Source organism: Tursiops truncatus, chromosome 2 (genome assembly GCF_011762595.2).
Source record: "Tursiops truncatus isolate mTurTru1 chromosome 2, mTurTru1.mat.Y, whole genome shotgun sequence".
Classification (NCBI taxonomy): Eukaryota; Metazoa; Chordata; class Mammalia; order Artiodactyla; family Delphinidae; genus Tursiops; species Tursiops truncatus.
In genome coordinates this window covers 88,725,778-88,743,212 of record NC_047035.1, presented here as the reverse complement: position 1 = coordinate 88,743,212, position 17,435 = coordinate 88,725,778, and the positions used below count along the sequence as shown (strand labels likewise).

Below are 17,435 nucleotides of genomic sequence, written 5' to 3'. Positions count from 1 at the left end.
AGAAGTGGATAAATTGGACTTCATCAAAATGTAAAACTTGTGTTTCAAACGACACTATAGAGGAAGTGAAAATATAATCCACAGAATTGGGGAAAATATTTGCAAATTATTTATCTGATAAGGGACTTATATCCAGAACCTATAAAGAACTCATACAATTCAAAAATAAGACAAATAACCCAATTTTTAAAATAAGCAAGTAATTTGAAGACGTTTATTGAAAGAATATACCAATGGCAAAAATAAGCACATGAAAAGATACTCAGAATCATTAGTCACGAGAGAAATGCAAATCAAAACTACAATGTACCACTCTAATACACTATCATGGCTAAAATAAAAAGCAACCAACAGTTACAAGTTTCAGTACAGATATGAAGAAAATCAAACCCTCAAATATCGTACATTGTTGGTGGGATTATATAATAGTACAGCCACTTTGGAAAACGGTGGAAAGTTCCTCAAAATATTAAAGAGTTAACATGACCCAACAATTCCACTCCTAGTTCTATACCCAAGAGGAATAAAACATATGGCCAAAAAAAATGTGTTCATGAATATTCTCAACAGCATCATTCATAATAGGCAAAAAGTGAAAGCAACCCAATGTCCATCAACTGATGAATGGATAAGCAAAATGTGGTGTATCCAGTCAGTGAAATATTATTTGACCACGAAAAGAAATGAAGTACTGTTAAACCTTGACAACAGTATGTTAAGTGAAAGAAGGCAGACACAAAAGGCCACTGTGATGGTTAATTTTCTGTGTCAACTTTACTGGCCTAAGGGATACCCCAACAGCTGGTAAAACACTTTCTGGGTATGTCTGTGGGGTGTTTCTGAAGAGACCAGCATTTAATTCAGTAGACTGAGTGAAGAGATCCACCCTCACCCATGTGGGTGGGCATGATCCAATACATTGGGGGTTCTGATGGAACCAAAAGGTCAAGGAAGGGTGAATTCCCTCTCTTCTTGAGCTGGACATCTATCTTCTGCCTTTCGACATAAGTACTCCCTGTTCTTGGGCCTTCAAGCTAACCCAAGTTTATCTACCAGTTTCTCTATTTAATATCCTTTGTTTAGAACTGTATTACTCAGCATTTCACCCAAATCCATCTGATTCTTTACCTCCTTCTTGTCCTTTTACAGTCCCTAAAATGCCCTACTACCTTATCTGTTTATAGGTTGATTCTACCTATCTTTCAAAGCTCTTATAAAATGCGGTCTTCTCTGTGGAGCCAATGCTGATTTTCTCCAATTAAATGTACTTCCTCCCACCCCCTGCTTTGCTTTGCAGTTGACTCTGCTTTGTATTAGTTATCTATAAGTTTATATTGTCTTCTTTCCTTCTAGGGCCATCGCAGTAGCCATCCACTGAGTGAGTGACAGCAGAGACTGTACATAACTCCACTCTATGACATTTACAGCATTCAAACTTGCCAGTGGTAGGGATTCAAATATTTGCTGATTGGATTGAATTATCTGTCAAGTGCACAGTTTTTCAACTTCATATGCATGTATAGAGATAAAACATTACATTATTACTCAACATTTAAAAAATCAGAACTTTAACCTATTAAACTATCCCTTCATGTTGAATGTTCTGTCATGGGAAGCAGCTGCACAGCACGGGGAGATCAGCTCGGTGCTTTGTAACCACCTAGAGGGGTGGGATAGGGAGGGTGGGAGGCAGATGCAAGAGGGAGGAGATATGGGGATATATGTATATGTATAGCTGATTCACTTTGTTATACAGCAGAAACTAACACACCATTGTAAAGCAATTATACTACAATACAGATGTTAAAAAAAACAAACTCATGCCCCCCCCAAAAAGGAACATCATATATATTTATATATTTATACTGTGATTTTTATCTTAAAATTTAAAAGATGAAAGGTGAAATATATTTCCTGGTATAGTAACATCCGATTTTATTCTTATGAAAGAGAATTTTCCAGATGATAAAGGCTTACCTTTTCAAGTTCCAGAATTTTAAATAATTTTTATGTATTTAGGAATGAAAATTTTACTATATTATACTGCGTATATTAGTATATGACAAGAGGACTACTTAATTGGAACATTTTGACCTTAAGCTACAGTTTATTGAGGAGTCATCCTCAAAATTATAATGTTATATTAAACAAAGAACCTCAATTATCACCTTACACCTAAGTTGACTAGCATCTCTGAATTGAAAACTGAGGCAAGTCCAGTAAGCTGCATTCCCATGAGCTATATATCCCATTTGCCATGTATTTCTTCTTCATAGAATGTCTTCACTCTGAGAATAGGGACTGTGCCTTCTATTTCTCTGTGTCAATTTTATTATGTTTCCGTGTGTGCAGAAAACCAGTTATTGCTGACTTTCATTTTATAAAAAGAAATAGATTACCCTTTAAAAGGAAAATCCTGCTTTTCAAAAGGTTGAATAAAATAGTAGTTTTTTACAGCTTTAAATAAAAATCCAGCTAGTTAAATTAAAGCCATTGAAAGAAGCTTAATTGAGGAATATTTTTTGGCTCTGAGCCCACTATTTTTTCATTTGATTGTAAATTGGATACGTTTGATTCACTTCAAACTCTTGTCTTTCAGTATTTTATTTTTCTGAGACCAGTAAATAAGTGTTAATAGCCATGTTGAGCTCAGTTAGACTACTTTCTTCACGTAATTACCCATTTTGGCTGTATTATTGCCAGCCAGGCTTTTGTTTGTTGACACTTTTATTGAATGTTTGTGCAAGAAATGTTGATATCTTCATATATTGTTTTGACCCTTCACTAACCCTCTTTGTCGGTTATTTCTTTCATATGAAATATCTTCTTCCCCCATGCTTTTATTATCTATCTATCAAAGCATGCCCTTTTTTCTTCTATGAAATGATGCCAACTTGTGTCCTTCAGGAACCTCCCTAGAGGATGTCACCTCTTATTTTTAAGCCAAGAAGACCCTGGGTTTCTATGATGGCAGAGAGTTTTATCTTTCTTTGCCACAATGATGTGCTGTCTTTTAGAGGAGAGGAGGGCAAAATTGGTGAGGTGTGGAAATGTTTGAAAGCCATGAAGGACTGCTTGTAGAAAAAATTGCCTTTTCTGAGGCCTTATTGATGATTTGTGCTTTGTTAATACAAGGTATCTGCTAAGTTAAGTAACTTTCAAGTAATGTCAACAATTGAAACCTGATTCTCATGCCCATACTCTTTCCCCTACAATTCCCAGTCTCATTTCTGCCTAAGTTTACAAGCTTGGAGTCACATTAAAAACTTAAGCCTCTTTGTTGCTCTTATCTAGTCTTTTTTCATATGAAATATTCACATACTCATATATTTGGACATGTACTGTGAGGCAAACAATGTGAAGATACAATGATATACACGTTGGAGATATATTCAGTTGGCTGAATGAAAAGGGAACACAGCACAAGAGTGGGTCAGGATGGGGAGAGGATACTTTTAGACCGGTTGAGCTTGAGTTTTCTTTCAGGTATTCAAGTGGAGATAACCAAACTGCAGAAGGATATACAAATTTTGGTTCAAATAAATAGATTTTGATAGACATATACTAATAGCTAACATTTGTTGAGTACACACTTTACTACTATATGATGCTTTTCCTGTTTCTGGATAAGAGTTATAAGCCTGTTGATGACATCATTCCAATGGATATGATCACTTAAATAATGGAGGAAGAGTACCTAAGACAGAAACCTAAGGAATACCAAATATACTGATTCTTCCCTGTAGTCTTTAGGATCCACCTTCTATTCTGGCAGTTCCTGGGAATCCATGTCTGTATTCCAGCATCAACCATTTTAGCAGCTTCTCCTTATCCAACCTATCTTAAAACAAATCCAGGAACTGAATTTCCAAGCCTGCCTTCTGAGAACGTGAATGGACTTTAATTTGCACTTTGACCACATAAAAACTCCTGGTCATAAGCGTGAAGATTCTACCCATTATTAGACCTTTCTTGCCCCTGCTACTTTCCATTATATACTCTTCTCCAGCCACACAAACAAAATTAATGTGACATCTGTTTCCAAATCTCATTTTTTTCTAAAATGCTTCTACCCACCTTTAGCTCATTGTGCTCCAAAATATCTCCCACCTCTCCAGTAAAAACGTACTCATCTTCTTCAGATAGCCTTTTTATATAAACTCCTACTTAACCCACTTCCATCTCACTCCCATTATAAATCACCATGATTGCTCAATATGCATAGGCAATTCTGTGCAGATGTTGCTAGAAGCAAATGTTTATCTGTTTCTCTAATTTTGTTTATAAATGATCAGAGAATGGGCTACTCTAGTTCATCACAGGTTCAAGTTAATAGAGATATGTAGTATACACTGCATGAATGGCCCATTGTGTAGTATTAAAATTCAGTAATAGCCTCAAACCTAAACGATACTGAAAATATTTTAATCTTCCTTTAATGATTCTGAAAGCACTTTAGGGTTTTGCAGAGTCTCAAGGTTACCATTATCATCATCCTATATATGTAGGGAAAGAAGAAAGATTTCCAGTTATTTCCAGTTATATGTTATCAGATTGATCAGCTTTCACTGCATTTCTTTAGGTTTGCCTTACCTCCCCATTATGTTCTAAGATCTTTAAGAGCCAAAATCGTACCTTCTATTTATTTTGCATTTCACACAGACTTTACACAAATGGGTGCAAAATTCATATTTGTTACCGTTAGATTAGAGATTAGAGTGCACAGGGAGACTTTCATTTGAATGATTTCCTGTCTTTTCCCTTTCCTATATTGTTCAGGTCTTACCTACTCCCGCAACTAGAAGAAAAGGCAAACAGTGGCCAATTTACCCTCTGTTATTAACTGACTAGTGACCATAATCCTTTAACTAAACCTCTATCATATAAAACACTGTAGGTATTCACACTGGGTATTGGTGAATACCTATACACCGGGTATTGGTGAATACCTATACACTGTAGGTATTCACCAATACCTGGTTCTCCCCTACTTACAGGCACATGGGGCCTATATCCCTGTCAGGAAATGAAGCAAGGCCATACAACTTATTTGAATGATGAAATGAGTGGAAGTGACAATTATCACTTCCTGGTGTGATATTTAACTCTGATGCTGTACTCTCTAGCTCCCTCTTCCTCTGTTATGATTGATCTTGAAATCACCTGTTGTTGTGGGATTGTCATAAGATTAAAGTAGCTAGAACAGTGAACCAACATGTGGAGGATGCCTACCTTCTAGAGGCACTCTGCCCCACAGCAGGCAATGCATGAGAAACAACTAAAAATGTGTTGTGCACAGCCTCATAGGTTTGAGGGTTGTTGTTTTATTACTACATAACTTAGCATAACCTGATATAGTACTTACTTTATAAACATCGTATTATGTATTTCTTTCCTTAAACAGTACATTCCTTGATGGCAGAGGTCATATCTGAATCATTTATTTACCTATAGTATCTTGCCAAGACAGTTTTTAGTAGGCTGTCAAATAGTATTTATAGAATAAATAAATAAAAAGTAAATAATCTTAATTTCCATAAAAAGTATGATAATATTCTTCACTTGACCATTTTTTTTACTCCTATCTTTTAGAATTAAGTTTAGCCTGAGAAATATTCAGTCCTATTACAATTTTGTCAGTCTGAAGTTTCTTCCAGCTGCTAAGTAATCATAAATTGGCCTTGGGTAAGAATTCTCCTCAAACCTAAAGTCTGCACAGTCCCGTCTTGGCTTACTTTGGACCCCTTTCTTCTTTTTCTGAAGCTATTTTTTCTTCTGCTTTTTAAAGTTATTGTTTGTGCTATTGTTTAGGTTATTTCCCTCCAAGTCTACCACCACAGTAGGAGACCGTTTTCTCAGTTCCTCTGCTGCCTTAATCCATTAAAAAAGCCTTCTGGACTTTCTCATGGGAAATGCTTCCCACTAACTCTTATGGAAATAGACTGGGAGTGACAGATGTAACTACTGTGGTGAAGCTACAGATATCCTTGAAGTTTCCAAAGCTCTCAGGTCTCCTAGTTTATAATTCTTAGTTTTCTTATTAAGTGATTCAAGGAAGACTTCCTGGGATCCTTCTGAAATCTGATAAAAAGCAGTTTAAAGTGTAATCCAAGGTAGATTTTCTTCCCCCATCCAAGTTCTTTTATTTATTTATTTATCTACTTATTTACATATTTTTGAATTAAAGTATAGTTGATTTACAATGTTGTGTTAGTTTCAGATGTATAATAAAGTGATTCGTGTGTGTGTGTGTGTGTGTGTGTGTGTGTATATATATATTCTTTTTCAGATTCTTTTCCCTTATAGGTTATTACAAAATATTGAGTATAGTGCCCTGTGCTATAAATTAGGTCTTTGTTAGTTATCTATTTTTATATAGTAGTGTGTATATGTTAATCCCAACCTCCTAAGTTATCGCTCCCGACTTTTCCCCTTTGGTGACCATAAGTTTGTTTTCTATGTCTGCAGGTTTATTTCTGTTCTGTATACAAGTTCATTTGTATCTTTTTTTTTTTTTTACATTCCACATGTAAGCAATATCATATGATACTTGTCTTTCTCTGTCTGGCTACTTCACTTAGTATGATAATCTCTAGGTCCATCCATTGTTGCTGCAAATGGCATTATTTTTATGGCTGAGTAATGTTCCATCACACATATATATATATATATATTTTTTTTCTTTATCCATTCATTTGTTGATGGAAATTTAGGTTGCTTCCATGTCTGGCTATTGTAAATAGTGCTGCTATGAACATTGGGGTGCATGTATCTTTTCCAATTATGTTTTTCTCCAGATATATGCCCAGGAGTGGGATTGTAGTATCATATGGTAGCTCTGTTTTTAGATTTTTAAGGAACCTCCATACTGTTCTCCATAGTGGCTATACCAGTTTACATTCCCATCAGCAGTGTAGGAGGGTTCCTTTTTCTCCACACCCTCTCCAGCATTTATTATTTGTGGACTTTTTCATGATGGCCATTTTGACTGGTGTGAAGTGACACCTCATTGTAGTTATGATTTTCATTTCTCTAATAATTAGCCATGTTGAGCATCTTTTCATGTGCCTTTTAGCCAACTGTATGTCTTCTTTGGAGAAATGTCTATTTAGGTCTTCTGCCCATTTTTTGATTGAGTTGTTTGTTTTTTGATATGGAGCTATATGAGCTGTTTATTATCTTGGAGATGAATCCTTTGTCAGTCACATCATTTGCAGATATTTTCTCCCATTCTGTAAGTTGTCTTTGTGTTTTGTTTATGGTTTCCTTTGCTGCGCAAAAGCTTTTAAGTTTAATTAGGTCCCATTTGTTTATTTTTGTTTTTATTTCCATGACTCTAGGAGGTGGCTCCAAAAAGATATTGCTGCGATTTATGTCAAAGAGTGTTTTGCCTATGTTTTCCTCTAGGAGTTTTTATAGTATCTGGTTTTACATTTAGGTCTTTAATCCATTTTGAGTTATTGGGTATGGTGTTAGAGAATGTTCTAATCTCATTCTTTTACATGTGGCTGTCCAGTTTTCCCAGCACCACTTACTGAAGAAACCATCTTTTCTCCATTGTATATTCTTGCCTCCTTTGTCATAGACTAATTGACTATAGATGTGTGGTTCTATAAGATGCTGATGAAAATTGGAGATGACACAAACAAATGGAAAGATATTCTGTGTTCTTGGATTTGAAAAATCAATATTGTCAAAATGACTATACTACCCAAAGCAATGTACATATTCAGTACAATCTCTGTCAAATTACCAATGGCATTTTTCACAGAATTAGAACAAAAAAAATTGTAATTTGTATGGAAATATGAAAGACCCTGAATAGCTAAAGAAATCTTGAGAAAGAAGAATGGGGCTGGAGGAATCAGGCTCCGTGACTTCAGATATACCACAAGGCTACAATAATCAAAACAGTATGGTACTGGCACAAAAACAGAAATATAGATCAATGGAGCAGGATAGAAAGGCCAGAAATAAATTCAAGGTAGATTTGAGATGATACTTACTCATCTCCTACCTAGCTGGGAGCACATGGTATTAGGAAGAAACCAAGCAAAGATCAATGCACTGGGCACCAACCCTGATCCAGGTAATATGACCAATGCATCATTCTCTTTCAGCTCAACGAGACAGAAGTTATTGGCAATTAGGCAGTATTTCAGCATTATAAGTAGACACAGAAAGGTAATTTCATGTATTGGAAATAATATGGGTTTGCGATTCTGATGAACCTGGATTCGGGATTCAAACCTACCACTTAATTGCTGTGTGGCACAGTGAAAAAATTGCTTATATGAGATAAGAATTTTTCTTTTTGGGAATTGTTTCCTTTACACACACATGCACATACACAAAAAATGCATGATTTTAGTTGAACATGTACATGTATGTGGTACATCTTTCCATTTATTTCAGTATTTCCATTTTTTCTCAGCATAGTTTTATAGTTCTTATTGCACAGATTTTACACATATTGTATTAAATTTATTCCCAAATATTTTCTATTTTTAATGTGATTGTAAATGTTATTTTAAATTTTCTATTGTTAGACTAAGTATTCCAATCAAAAGGCAGATTTTGTCAGACTAGATCAAAAAGCAAGATCAAGTATATTCTGTCTATAAGAAGTACACTTTAAATACAGACACTAGTTGAAAATAAAATAAAACAAGTGTGTACAGTCCAGATAATAATATTGAGGTGGCCATATTGATATTTCACACAATAAGAAAAGGAGAATCTTAATGTTCTTTATGGGAAAAAATGAACATCAATCCTTAACTCACATTATAAACAAAATTATCTAAAAATAGAACTAAATGTGGAACTAAAACTCTACCACTTCTAGAAGAAATTATAGAGGAAAATTTGTGAGTTCAGAATAGACAGATTATTTAGGTAAAACCCAAAAAATCATGAGCCATGAATTTGATAAATTCAACTTCATCAAAATTAAAAACTTTTGCTTTATAAATATTATGGTTAAGAAATCAAAAGGCAAGCCAAAGAATGGAATATATGTGTATATCATACATATATGTGTGTATAGGTTATACATATATAATATATATAATATATTTATATATATAAAACCTGGAAACTTATATATGATAATGGACTGATATCCAGAATATATAAAGAATTCTTTCAATAAAAAGGAAAAAAATTTAATGGGTAAAAATATTTGGACAGACACTTCACAAGATATTCAAGTGGCCAATGAGTGCAGGAAAATGCTCAACATCATTAGTGTTAAGGAAATGCAAATTAAAACCACAATGAAAGACTACCGTCAACGTATTAAAATGGGTAATACTAAAAAGGCAATAATACCAAGTGCTTGCAAAGATATAGAGCAACTAAGATGCTCATACAATTTTGGTAGGAATGTAAAATAATAAATCGCTTTTTTTAAAGTTTGGCAATTTCTTATAAAGCTAAATGTATACTTACTATATGACCTAGAAAGTCTACTCCTAGGTATTTACTGAAGAAAAATGAAAGCATGTCTATACAAAGACAAGTACAAGAATATTCTTAGCAACACTTTTATAATAACCAAAACCTGGAAATTACATAAATGTCAATAAATGGAGAGATGGATAAACAAGTTGTGATATACAGCAGAATAATACTCAAAAGAAGAATGAACTTCTGATACATAAAACAAGATGGATGAACCCTGAAAAAGAAAAAACAAAATTTCCTGAGTTGAGAAATCCTGATGCCAAAGAATAACTACCCTATGATCCATGTTTATGAAAGTGTAGAAAATATAAAAATAATCTATATTTATATAAAATAGATAAGTGGTTGCCTAGGGCTAGGGAACGGGAATTGGCAGCGAAAGGACATAAGGGAACTTTTAGGAAATGAAAAGTGATGGAAAATGTTCTATTTCTTGATTTTAGGAGTCGATACACACTGCATAAATTTGTGAAATCTCATCAAAATATACAATTAAAATCTATGCATTTTTATACACAAATTGTACCTCTATAAAGTTAAATAAATAAAAATACATCTTAGAGATAGATTGAATTATATCATATTATATACCTGAGAATTGAGGATAAAAATGAAGTAGTTTCTCTCATTTCTAATGATGAACTGGCAAAGTGTTTTCACCCCAAACCCACAACTTTGTGTCTGCTGGTCCAGAGGGCTTAGTTCCCAAGAGAAGGATGCTTCCACCAGAGGACACAGCCATGGTTCTATTAAAACTGGAAGTTGATACTGCCACCAGGCCAGTTTGGGCTCTTCATGTTGATTCCAATGAATTGACAGGCAAAGAAGGGACTTATCTTCTTGACTTTCAAGGGGTAAATGGGCTGCTATTCCACAAAGGGAATGTGAATGAGTATGTTTGGAATACATGTAATACCCAGAGGAGCATCTTAATAATTCCATGGCCTATGATAAAAGTTAATGTAAAACTACAACAATCTAGTAAAAGCTGAACTTCTACTGGTTTATACCGTTCTAGAATTAAGTCTTGGGTCACCCCACCAGGCAAGGGACCACTATCAGCTGAGGTGCTTTCTGAGAACAGAATGCATAGTAGAAGATAGTTTCAAACACCAGCTAAGACCATATGACCAGAGATAGAAACAAGAACTGTAATTTTTATTAATGTTGGCCTTATTTTGATATGAACAAATGTGTGGATATAGTCATCATTTTTCTTCTTTTTTTCCATGTCCCTTAAGATAGATTAAAAGTAGTTAACCTTATATCTCAGTAGTTAAATACAAGTATGCTCAGTTAGAAGAGGAAAAAACATCCCCCAAATATTGATAGTTATATCTTATTTTTTGGGAGAAGGCTAGTGAAGAAGTTAAGTATGAATAAAAGAGGTGCACATGGATACCAAATTGACGAGGAGTCGTCTCTGATGGCCTTATGCTGTGTCAATGTAGATAAATTAGAATCAAATGCCCCAGAATTTTCTTCCTTGTATAATTCTGGGTCAGGATTGGACACTTACCTCATGTAAAAATCTTGCGTAAAAACTTACATAAGGCTTAGCCATTTACCTTATATAAATAATCTATACAGGATTAGGAAAGCAGATGTGAAGAAGCAGTAATTGTTATGTTCTGAAGGCTCGTGCAGAACTCTAGGCAGTAAGGCCATTCATGCACATTTTCATTATCTACTGGCTTACTTTATGGGTAGTACCCAAACCTACAACTCCTCAATCTCCCCCCAGATCTTTTTCCTTAGCTTCTCCAATCCCTGGTCCAGATGCACATGTAACATTGTATCATAAGACACTAGCTTCTCCCATAGGTCACCAGCATCATGAGGCTGGAAGTGAAGAGAGACAGATGTGGGTTCCAGTTTGCCCTCATGGTTTCCTGCTTCTCTTCACTCCCTTCATTTCACATCCAGCTTTCCCTCCTAACTGCCAACCCAGCTGACCTAAAATGTCCCTCTACCATCAATATATATATTTTTAATCTAGGGACCTGCTGTTAATAATGTAACAATTTTATTAATTTAATTATATAGTAAAAACCCTTTTTTACAGCCAGGAAGAGATTTCACAACTCTCTGATGTCATTTTATCATTTGAAAAATTAGCATGCATTTAATGTGTTGCAATATAATCTTTGGATAAAAGATAGTTTAAAAATAGTTAGAAAAGGAGAGAGCAAATGTGGGAGAATACTTGATACTCTGCTCTGAAGATGGGAGACATAGGACAAGTGATAAGTGTCACTAGGGAAGAGTGACCACAGGGCCACGACTATGGTGAAACATCTAGAAATCAAATCACTACATGCTATAAAAATTGGTATTGCATTTGCCATGTTTATATAGCTAATGGTATTTTCCAATACATGAGTCTATGACTATTTGAGAAGATGCATTCAAGAAATAGAATTCAGACCGAAGTCCAAAGGGAAAAATGTTTATTTTCAGAAACTTACATCAATTTTTTCCTTAAAAACAAAAATTATGTAATGAAACATATCTCCATTTCTTTTGCTCTGGCCACTTTGAAGCACTAAGTCACTTTTTAAAATTAATTTTAGAAAACATTTTTCTCCCTGTTTTATATTTTCCTGGTCTTTTATAGCAATGAATTATATTTTTCCAAACTATGATATAAGCTACCAGAAATATTTATTTTAAAAATTGAAAAAGAAAGAAATTGATATATGAATGAATGAAAAGCAAGCAAATTTAATAGACATTTTCCCAATGAGTATTCCAATATAAATGACTTGATTTATACTGTTACTAATACTAAATATATATATCTGCTCACTAAATGTATTATTAGTAAAGAATTTTAATCCCTTGAGACCATCTTATCTAATCTTTTTCACTTAGAACAAAGTATTCTAAAAGGCATGATAAAATTATATTTGATAGTAAATATATATTTAACACTCAATCTTTTCCTATATCAACAGTCTATGTTTCTTTCCCATAGAATCATAAAATAATTATTTCAACTAATAGATTATCTACATGAAGGTAAATTCTAGGCACTGACAATTTATGACACCATAGCCTTTACCTCATCTACAGCAAATTTATTTTAATTTTTAGGTATTACTCAGCTTTGGAATATTACATGATATGGTTTAAGACAATGTCTGAAATTGAGAAAAATATTAATATATAGTTTGGTCTTATTGTCAGTTCATTTCAATTCACATATCAAGGTCATTGTCTGTTCCAGTGTGAAAATATTCTCATTTTCCACATCAGTGTTACTTCAGCACTTAAGATCCAGCAAGAGACCTAGCACAGCCATTTCTGATCCCCCGCGTCCTGGTGCCATTAACATTCACGCTAAATGAATGCCATTTAAGTTAATAAGAAGTTCATTTTCTCTGTCCCTTTACTGCCCCTTTCAGTGCCTATTTTCCTTCCTAAACCTGCTGCAAGGCATGTGGGCAACAAGTAAACTGAGGATTTAAAAAGATTTTTACTTCATATTTCTGGAACTGAATTGCTCTTTATTGGGATTCCAGGTGTAGATGGGATCTACGGCTGTGTCACACTCTTAGGCTTCTTCCCTCACATCTTAGTAATGTCCATAATGTTCCCAGAAAAGTGGCTTATTCATTAATCTAATCATTTGAGTATCAACCTTTCAGTCCACTTGCTTTTTAATGAATTATTTGAATTTTTTTTTTTTTTTTTTTTTTTTAGGAATGATGATACCATTGTCATGGCTGAAAGAAAACCATGGTGCATTGTTAATCTCAGGTACATGTTGTATTTAAGTATTTGAATGCCTTTTTATATTTATATGGTTGAAGTTCACAATAAGAGAGCACAAATTCTAAGAAATGATGTGGCTGTTGAAATGGAGCTGCGATTTTCTAAAGTCTAACACCCATTCCTTGTGTGAATTTGTATTCAAGATGCTGAACTGCAAACCACAAAGAATGAGATATTGGCAAAGGAGATGCTATAGAAAGAACAAAAACAACCACAGAATCCTGATGGATTCTCTAATCGTATAAGTCACTGCTGAACAATAAAGCACTGTTAAGATTGCTTTAGAAATTAGGTCGTGACCTGACTTTTTGAAAAATAGCACAAAGTAAATTGAAAACATAAATGGATACATGTTTTTGAGAGAGGTTGGGAGAACTGCATTTCAGTGTAATGAAGATGAAGGATGTTGGTTATATCAAAGACAAAATAAATGACACCAATCCTAAAAGGGATGAATTAGTCAATTTTAGAGTATATAGCATATATTCATGTCACAGGGATGTACACAAAGGGTGTGTCTCTACTCATAGAATAATTTGACTAAGATGAAGAAAATCAAGCCAGGAAAGCATTCAACTCATTCAGAGTTTCATGTCACTGCCCTGACAATTTGAGATCACAAAGAAGCTGTGGTATGTCCATGACAGTTTGCAGACAGCGATTTTATCCTCTTGGGACCTGCACACAGTTTGTTATTCTCCTGAGTCTTTGCTTTCCTTTAGCTTCTTCACTTCACTCAGATTTCTTTCCCTGATGCTGGTCCTCTCCTTTTTGGCCCTTTTCACCACCTATCTGGCTCCAGATTTATGGATGTTTTCTTCCAGTGCCAGCTTGAAACTGCTGAGCTAGCAAGACTCTCTGACCTTTAATCTCAGTCGTTAAGATTCAGCACTGCTTACTGCAAGGGCCAACTACTGCATCATTTATTATTATTTTGAACATTTTTGTGCTTATTGCTATCTAAAGTTTCAGAAGCCAGACTGAAAACAATTCCTGACCACTTGGGTGTTGCCATCACCAAGTGCTAGCAGGAGCCAGGTGCTTCAGTAGCAGAAATAGAGCAGCCTGGTGGCTTCAGCATTTGCATGAACTAGATTCACAAGGAAAACACAAGTTAAAGAGAGAATAGTTTCAGTCAACAAACAAAAGTTAGACAATTTACAAACCAATAATATTTAATGCACATGATGACAATTAAACCTAAAATTTTGAGTAAGAGGAATCACAAAATTGCCAGGCACACAGAATATTTATAAAGTTTACACTATTTAAACTTTTCTGGATAATTTGGTGTTGTGCAAAGCGCATGGTTTTGTTGTTTAGCTTGGTTGATTTGTTTGTTTAAATCAGAGAGATGGCAGAATAATGAATCTGCCTTAGGACTCTGCCACTGAGAGCCTTCTTGATTAAGTCACTTAAACACCCTGAGCTTCAATTTCCACATCACTGAAACTGAAATAATATCTATGCTGCAGAGTCACTTTAAGTATTTAAAATAACATTAATACACTAGTATACCCTAGGCACTTAGTAATATATATACTATGATAAATCTAAAATTACTGCAGCATACTATATATGTAAGTATTCATGTATGTAACATTCTTATAATCACTCTGATTATATCTATATATACATATATATGTGTATATACATACTGTATATGTGTGTATATAGTATATGTATATATATAAATATATTTATAAATAGTATATATGTGTATATATAAGTATATAGTACTTATACAGTATACAAGTACTGTAATTGGTGGTATTAAAGTAAGGTTTCAAATATAACAATGGATTTCCCCCACAAAGACACAATGTCTGACATTCTGGCACTTTGCTTTATGTCCTCCTTCTCCTCTCAGCTCATAATAAGTTCCTCTATGTTCCCTTTGTTAAGGAAGCTGAAAGCCTATCTGGTTCCTCAATTCCTGTGAAGGAAGAGAGGGAAATAAGGAAATCTCCACCCTCTTTAATACATCCTGTTAAGTGTGTGTGCGTGTATGTGAAGAATAATTATGTTTCAGAATATGTCATGTTCCTTCCAGGCTGTTTTTATTGAACCTAAAGTGATGGTAACTTAGAAAGATCAGAGAGAGGTATCTTTTCACTTAAAACCATCTTTCACCCCTGACTAACCCTCACTTGAAATACTACTGTCTCTTTCTTTCTAGCAGTGTTTCAAACTTCACTCTGTCTTTATAGGTTTAGGCAGATTGTGCTGCCCCAGGGACAACTGTGCTCATATCAGTTCGTGCCCATCATCTGAATTCCTTGAAGGACATAACCCCATTATAAAATTGGAAACATCAGGTAAGAGTTATCCTTGCTTTCCTTGCACTGATGGATATGTTTATTTCACAAGCCTATTAACTGTTATCCTGTCTACATCTTCCACAAGAGGACCCTTGTCCCCTCAATTTCCCTGTGCATGTTGGAATTTCCTGCTCAACTAACATCACTTCCAAGCCTTTTTTAGTTGAATACTTTAATATTTTTAACTCATTTTAGATACTTAATATACTGGGTATCAGTATATTTGCACAGTTTGAAATTACTGCAGATACAAATAGACCACCATAATAAAGTGTTTATGCAAATTGACTTATTTTCAAGATGATCTATCTAGGATCGCTTTGGCATTTCTCTGACAAAAGGAGTTGTATTTCCATACACATAAAGCCCCTTAAGACCCAACACAGCCAAAAATAAAAACAGGTAAATAAATAAATTTTAAAAATAAGTAAATAAAAGGGCTTCCCTGGTGGCGCAGCAGTTAAGAATCCGCCTGCCAATGCAGGGCACGTGGGTTCAATCCCTGGTCCGGGAAGACCCCACATGCCGCGGAGCAACTAAGCCTGTGCACCACAACTACTGAGCCTGCGCTCTAGATCCCGTGAGCCACAACAAGAGAAGCCACGACAATGAGAAGCCCATGCACTGCAACGAAGAGTAGCCCCACTCACCGCAACTAGAGGAAGCCCGTGCACAGCAACAAAGACCCAACACAGCCAAAAATAAAAATAAGTAAATAAATAATTTTTTTAAAGCCCCTTAAATCCAGATAGAATGAGAAAAAGAAAACCTGACTATATCAAATGAGAATTTCAGGTTCAGGAGTTGAAACTTCTTGAGAGTGTGTGTGTGTGTGTGTGTGTGTGTGCGTGCGTGCGTGCGCGGGCACACACACACATGCGCACATCTCTCACACCCCCATAATCCATGACTCTATAACTCTTAACATAACAGAGGTTCCCTCTCCTTCCCCTTCTCCTCAAATACCAAATCAGAGTCTCAAGCTTTTTAATACAAAAAGACCTCAGAACTTCATGCTTCATCTTATTTATTCTTTTTAACAGCACTGTGAGATGGATTCTATTAGCTTCATTTTTAGAGGTGTGGAAACAAGGCTCAGAAAGTTAAATAACTTATCTCAGGTCAAATAATATCTAGCACAGTCAGGATTTGAACTGAGGGCTATCTAGAGCCAAAACCCACACTAATTCTCTAAAATACTATTTCTCCAGGGAATGTCATACAAAGGTTGATTATTTTCATCTAGAGAAGTCAAAAAATAGGAAAGGGGCTTTAAAGAGGAGATAATATTGACATTCACAGATGTAGAAAAATACATGAAAAAACACAGTATGGGTGAAGAAACAGCTGTGGAAATGGTTGAGCCATAAATGAAGAGTAGCAAACCATTAAGTTTGGTTATTTTGTCTAATGTGAGGGAGGGAAGTAGAAATATGTTTGGAAAAGGAGGCTAGGGATAACCTGGAGGACTCAAATGTGGGTTGAGGAGTTTGGACTTCATGTGTGGGCCATGGGGAACTAGAGGAGGCATTTGAAAAGAGAGATGTATTTCAAGAAAAGCAATGTGGAAGTGGTCACAAGGAGGAAACAGAGGGAAGGAGACTTGAGATAGGGAGACCAATCATCCAGGAGTGGTAACGAAGGCTTTTAACGGCACTGAAACCATGGGAAAGAAGGGAGGAAACAGCAGTAAGGCTGGAGGAAGATTAAACATGGACCAGGAGGTTATTCTGAAGATCTTCTCACCTGTGTTTTCTTCAATAGCTCATGATTTGTGTGTAAGGCCTAGTCAATATACAGCAGTTGGAAAAAATAGAAACTATAAATTTGGGTCAGGAAGCATTTGGAAAGTTTGGGCCAATACTGTGA

General features: G+C 35.1%; 1 long non-coding RNA gene across 1 annotated transcript; it reads left to right on the top strand.

Moving 5' to 3' along the window:
* The first annotated feature begins 1,400 nt into the window (after nucleotides 1–1,400).
* On the top strand, nucleotides 1,401–15,558 carry LOC141277851 (uncharacterized). The gene is made up of 3 exons (XR_012329714.1): nucleotides 1,401–1,445; nucleotides 13,174–13,230; nucleotides 15,456–15,558. It is a non-coding gene; the product is annotated as an uncharacterized lncRNA (long non-coding RNA).
* The last annotated feature ends 1,877 nt before the right edge of the window (nucleotides 15,559–17,435 follow it).